The sequence below is a fragment of the Capsicum annuum genome, chromosome 11 (genome assembly GCF_002878395.1).
Source record: "Capsicum annuum cultivar UCD-10X-F1 chromosome 11, UCD10Xv1.1, whole genome shotgun sequence".
Taxonomy (NCBI): domain Eukaryota; kingdom Viridiplantae; phylum Streptophyta; class Magnoliopsida; order Solanales; family Solanaceae; genus Capsicum; species Capsicum annuum.
Window position 1 is genome coordinate 158,964,924 of NC_061121.1, and position 7,419 is coordinate 158,972,342.

Sequence of the window (7,419 nt, forward strand, 5' to 3'; positions counted from 1 at the left end):
CCTGAAAGACTCAAATTATTATTTCTTTGATTCAAACCCTAAATTTTTTTTTATTTTCGCTTGGGTTTTCTCCTGTTAGTTCCTTCAATCCTAGAAAAAATATTTTTAGACTAAAATTCTGATTTTAGCCCTCTTTTTCTAAAACCATTTCAAGGATACATTTGACCCCAACACGGGAGTGGAAAAAATGGGTATCATTGGTTATGTTTTGATGAAGGAAAAGCTTTATATTAAAAGCTTTTTGGACTATTTTTTGGCCTTTGAGGTAGGTTATGGCTTAAATTTCTCAGATTGGTTTGGGTAGTTATTAATAATGTAAAAGTGTTCTATGCATATGGGGTTGTATCATGGAAAATATATTTAAGTAATTTATGTGATCTTGTGGGACCTATGGGGATAATATTTTGTGGTTTTATGACATTATTTGTTATGTGTGTGTCCGTACGAGGGTTTTATAAGATGTTGTTGGCCTGGTATTGATATGTGATTATTTGGTTATACTCTTTCTAGTGGGGAAAAGCCTTGATTTTTGGATTTATAAGGTATCAATGCCCTTTTCATGCATGTTTCACTTGATAGTTTTTCTGAATTAATTTGGATCATGGGTGGTTGGTTGATTTGAGTGGATTTTTGAATCACATGGATGGTATATTAATTGGATATTGGTTATTCTCATTTCGGTTGGATGTGAGCATTGCATCCTCATATCATATTCCGTTATAAAACAATGGTACCATGGTGAAAATACTAGAAACACTGGCTTTTTCTAACAGAAAATGTGACATCTTTAAGAATGCTTTGTCGATGTATGTACCAGAAAGAGTTTATAGATATTGGTATTGGATATTAGTTGTATACAGGTTGACAAGCCCCCATGAATCCTACATTTGTAGCTGAGTTCGGTAGGAGTGAGTTGACAAACCTCTCATGGGTCCTACATCCATAGCTTAGCTCGATGGGTATATATGGAGGTTGTGTGACAACCTCGTGCATCAGATTATCATCATCATTATCAGTAAATATTATCATCATTATCTTTATTGCATTTTATATGTTGTGTTTATTCTGTAATTGTATCTGTGTTCTTGACTTGATATCTGCCTACTTATCCTATCTTCTTGTACATGTACTTGTGTATTTGTATATTTGTTCTTCTTTCCCTACCTATTATTTTTGTTTTATGTGTATATAGTAGAACTATTAGTGGAGATGTTATGGGCTACCATTTGGGACATTTTCTGATTGCAAGTGACATGCCCAAAGTTTCTGTCTGTATGCCTATTTTCTACTTTACTCAATCTGACTATAATACCTACTAAGTACAAATAGATCGTAAACATCCTTGCTACACGCTTTTAATGTAGATTAAGGTATAAGTTTACCTCATGGATAGCTGATTCTAGTAGCATTTAAAGTCTTCGAGGTAGTGGTTGGCCTATGCATTCAGAGTTGGCTACTATCCCTTATTATTTTGAACTATGTATTATTTGTAATTAGAGATAGACTTGTATTTCAGAGTTATCCGATGAATGTTTTGACTTCAAGTTGTATTATTTGGTTCATACACTATGGGACTAGGTTTTGGGATTTGGTTTGGTATCCTAAATTATATTTCCACTATTATCATATTTATGTGACTCGACTTCGCTCTAGAATCCTTGTCTTAGGTTTTGGCATTGTTTTCCCTTGTTATATTAGCTTGGCTGATAAGCTTACTTGTCAAGGCTTTCCTCTAAAAGCGCCATCATGAACCTTGGTTCTTGGTCATGACATCTGATCATCTGGTCATTTGTATCACTTACTAAAAAAGTTAATAAAGCAAAGAAGCACAGCTAATGAAAAGAATGTGACGTATATGATTCCATAAGGATAAGCAAAGATGGCGTTATATCATTACCTATGTATCTAAACATGGCTTCATTTGAGCTAATGTTTTACATATGGTTACTTTATATCTAACATATTCAATTCATTCTTTCATACTGACATTCCTAATGAGGGATCTTGTGTTACATGCCATAGGTATAATGATTCCAGCTAATAGATCTCCTTAATATAGGCACAAGATACTCAGTGGCTTTTGGTGAGCTCCAGGTTGATTCGGGGCTTTATCGAGTCTATAGCATGTATTTGATATTGTATTATAAATCAGGGTATAGCAGTGTAACGCCCCAAAATAGGGTCCCGAGACATCACACGATGCTTAGGATCACAAGTGACCCCAAGCTAACCCTTCTACTGGCATAACTCATAAGTAACTAAACAAAAAGTATAAATCTATACAAATCTGCGGAAAATAACACTTTTCTGAATATGATAGATACAAAACTAGATTTACAAGATTACAACTCTTCTTTTACAACCAAAACTGAAACAGAATACATCAACTTCTACTGACTGTCTATGAAGCCTCTACTAGTATTGACTGTAGGTTGCCGGGTCATGACTCCCGACTAACCCAACTCAATATGAATGAATAAATAAAATACAACACTTCTCGAACTGTATAACTAATGCAAGCCCTTGAATCAAAGGACACATCACCTACTGACTGGATGAGACGAACTGACTAGATCTAAAGATGTACACTATACCTTGTACCTACATTCCAAGAAAATGTAACCCACCTACGAATATGTGGGTCAGACCATGGAAACGTACCGTGTACATGGGGGTGCATAAAATAAACATATCTATATGCATATATATATATATATATATAACGATCATGTCATAAGTTTTCTTTCCAAATCTGCAGGACATTTGTAAATGGCTCATAAAGCTTGAAAGAAATCAAAAATCTGAAATCATACACAATGAATGGTAAAACATGCCAATATGGATATCATGAGCCATTACACTTAATCCAAATATCAAGATTCTTTTCTTATTCTCTCATCAAGCAATCTTAGTGAAATCTGGAATAATATATACATCATAAATCTGCATTTCAAATCTTTTTTAAATCAGTAAAATCAATCTAAGAATGAGGGATGACTCTTTGGGAGGTTCTTCTAATAGACATGTACACCATGTGAGCACCCATGATATCCTATGACTTTCCCCCGTATGGTTAGGGCTGTCCTACCCTTGCCATCGGTGTAGAACAATCTCATCTCAGTGATCACTATCTCAATTTTCCACATATAGTGGAAGTCAATGTCTCAACCTACGGTGGCACGTAGTTCTGGGGTATGAAACCGTAGTAATATACCCAACTTGGTGCTAAATACTACTCCCAATACTATGCTAAAAAATCTCAAGAGAAATCCACTTTAAGGGTAATCTCATATTTCTTAAGTTAAATAAATGATAAAATTCATAACTCATTTGATAAAGTAGATTTTAACTCTGTTGTGACCAAAAGGTCAAATCTTTCTATACTTCATCAAAAATAGTCTAAACATTGGTGCATATAGCACATAAATTCGCAAAACAACAATCTCAATGTGGGTTAATGACCCTTATAGTGATACTTAATAAAAACATTTCAACATTTATACTTTATATCACAAGCATGCATAGTTTATACGGAAATCTGAAAAATTTCAGCCTTTAATCATAACAATAATCTCAAACTCATGGAGTTTATTTTCTAAACATTCAAAATAATCATAGTATCTTGAACAACAACATAGGATAAGATTTATCACTTCAAACTCATGATATAACATGTAAAAATCATGTATCTTTGTAAAATATTGCAAACTTTGGGCACAAGAACGAAAGGGTGTTCTTATTCATAACCCCACATACCTTTATTGTAACAGATTCGTTGAAAGATTGGACCCTCAATGTTGATTGTATAAACCTAGTTGTTTTCTCCTTTAGTGATCTTGGATGATGAACTTAGACTGATAATAGGGTTATGATGTGTTTAGAATCTATTAAATTCGTAAGGTTAAGTTTAGCGGTATGTAAGGAGTGACAAAAGACTTAATTGCACTCAAAATAACCCCAAATGGAGCGTTTAAGTCGCTTGAAACCATAAGATATGTGCCGTATATTATATCACATATATTTACATAGGCGCCGCATATGATATCGCCTATATTTACATAGGCGCCGCATATGATATCGCCTATATTTTCATAGGCGCCGCATATGCTATCGCATATTCTTTCCAGTGGCCATGTCCGATTGGTTAGGCGACGCACTCTACTCCGCAAAGTCATAACACCTAGATCGGGTGTCGAATTTTGGTGAAATTGGTTCTTTGGAAAGCTAATTCGATTCTCTATAATTTTGTGGGTAGAAATTTGTAGAAATACCACATATTTATCAAGTTATGCTCATTCAAAGATGACCCTTCTGAATTCAAACAGTAAAACTTGATGGATTTCGAAAATCTTAGCTTGTAGTACCTTAAGTGACTCATATAACCATTCTTAACACATCATAAGCTCTCTTATAACTATGGTACTCTTGGTAATTTAGGTTCCCAAATATGGCTTACAAAATTGGGGTTTTCACATATACGAACAACGGTTCATTTTCTAGCTTAGGAAAGTGCGGGGCATTACAATATCTCCCCCTTGAGGAATTTTTTCCTCGAATAACACTGTTTAATTAACATAAAACACAGTGGAATATTAGTCTTCAATATATGATGTGTAACTTATAGAACTGAATCACTGGATCTCAAGAATAATGAGCTACTGAACAGGGCTACAAGTGCATGAATCCTCAAGAAAAATAACTACATGGCTAAGATAGAAACGAGAGTATCAATTTATGAGTAACCATTACTTTGCACTGTATCTGATCTCATGAGAAAGGATGAGAGGTTTATGACATGAAAACTTGGGGTATTACAACATCCCCCTCTTAGGATCGTTCGTCCCCGAATGATAATAATTTGATGAAAATACTAGAAAGAGACTGTGATACTACACAGGATACTTACGAACTGAATCATGACTTATTATCCAAAACTGAAACTGATGCATGAATTGAGCAGAATTCATAATTTAATTGGACACAAACACATTGCCTCTTGGAATGTACATACGTATAAGACTGCGGATAGTATGACTAGCTGGAAAATTAAGTATCTATAGGAGCTTATTTCCTTGCTTGCTAAACTAGATTACAGGCTATATGGACTGGATCATACTAAGTACCTATACTCAAATGGAGTATTTCTTAAGCACTTTTCTACGAAATTCTATTGACATTAGGGAGCAAAGAATTTTGGGAAAGATCTGAACAAAACATCCGACTAAGGAATCACAACATTGATATAACTCTATAGCATGGAATATAAATATATAACTCATAAACTAGGATAGGATTGCTAGGCCGCAGGCAACGCAACTTCTTACTTTCAAGCTTAGCATCACTTCTCAAATTCTCTCTCAACTATACTATTCCCCTTAAATACCATACTCATTTGATTTAACTTATAATTCTCACATAGGCACTGATAAATCTTTCTGCAAGGTCTAAAGTAAACTAAGTCCTCTCACCAAGGCCAACACTAACTCAAAAATCATAAGATACAACATGCCACTCCACAATACTAGTCTAAACCACACGATTCAATATTCTGTATTTTCTTAGAGCTCACACCCTAAGCATAACATGCCTTACCACTTCAATGACTAATTTAAAACTATTGATATCGATTCACTAGTGCATATTGCATTCATCATCTTACACCCAACATGACATTCAAGCCTATCATTAAAACCACATATAACTTTAAGGAAAATACCCCTAAAGGCATACTCTACATATTCTTGAGATTAAGCCGTAATTTCATCATTCTAAGATCTACAAATAAATGCTAAACTCTCAAAAATAAACTAATTTCGAACTTACAGACTTCATTCTTAAACAACCCATCCATACGCCATCCTTAATTCCTAACTTCAATAATCATCATCAAAGACTTACACTCTCATTTGCAACCATATCTACATCTTTAATCACATAATCATAGCCTACCAAGATCACACTTCTATACTTATATTTTTCCCAAACCATGAGAATAAAATCATACTAAAAAGACTCAACATCTTCAATCATAACTCCTTAACTTAGCTATCAAGAACAACATAAATTATTTAACTAGCCTTTCTCCACCTAGCAACTCAACATTACTACTAACAACACAATATGCAATAATCCTGAAAAAAATAATACAGCCCCATAGCACCTTGGGCACACCTCTACACCATACTTAATTACAAACACATGATCTTATACTCTTGCATACACTGTTCAGGCCTACTAGATCACCTCCATATAACTAGCATCAACAATCGAACCATCAACTGTTCAAACTTAATGTCTAGATATAAACTTGATTTATAACCCAATCTCACACACAATTTTCACTTCAAAACTATAGAACATAGCATTAAGAAAAACTAGTACACAATGACAATCGATCATAATCATATAGCCTATCTTATTCATAATTTATTAACATATTCTCCTTCTTCACATGATTACTATTTACCCGTCTTCACACCTAAATTACTTTTATAGCTCTATAAATTTCAACTAAACTTCCTCTTGCAATCTCAGGAAAGCCTAAATTAACAATACTCAACCACCAAGTACTTCCATCAAAACCTATACTTTCCTAGCACAATAAATACCATCAATAACTCTTTTCATACTTCAAGCAAACAACAATCCACCTTAACTAAATCTCTCCTTCTCTAACTTTACTAAACTAACAAACAAGGGTATATCACTTCATTACTAATTCAATCATAAGCAAAAATTCAGCTATACATATTCAATAAATTGCCCTTAACACCATTCTTACCACTACATTTCTTTCAACTAAACGTTACTACTTTTGTTACTACACAGAAACCCACAAACAACAAGATAAACAACAAGTTGCTAGTGAATTGAAATAGGCCTCACACGGCTTCACTAGACTTTGGTTTTGTATTTTGAACAAGAAAATTAGATGAATAACAAAGAAACTATGCTAGTGAATCAAAATAAGCCTCACACGGCTTTACTGGACCTTGATTTTTCACAAACATAATGATAAAAAGATTACATAATACAAGATATAGAAACTTGACACACAAAATTCAACAATCTAAGAATACACCTTACTCTTTCTTAATTAAATACCTCATAAGAACAAGGGTATAACTTCAAATCTTATGGACTTATAACATACTAGAAGGCTCCTCTCAAGCCTCTTTATGAAACTTCTAAAACTTCTGCTAGCAATTATAAAAGCATTATCTGGGGAGGAACTAGAACTTGCCAAACATGTTACTTCAAGAACATAGATAGAGAAGTATAGATTATCATTATGGATTATGAAGAGAAATTCGAAAGCATATCTGACTCGGGCTTAGTGCATGATTTCTACAGGCCTGATAAAGCACTTTAATTTTCGAAACTTAAAAGCACTGATGGAACATTTTTCAAGCTCGCTTA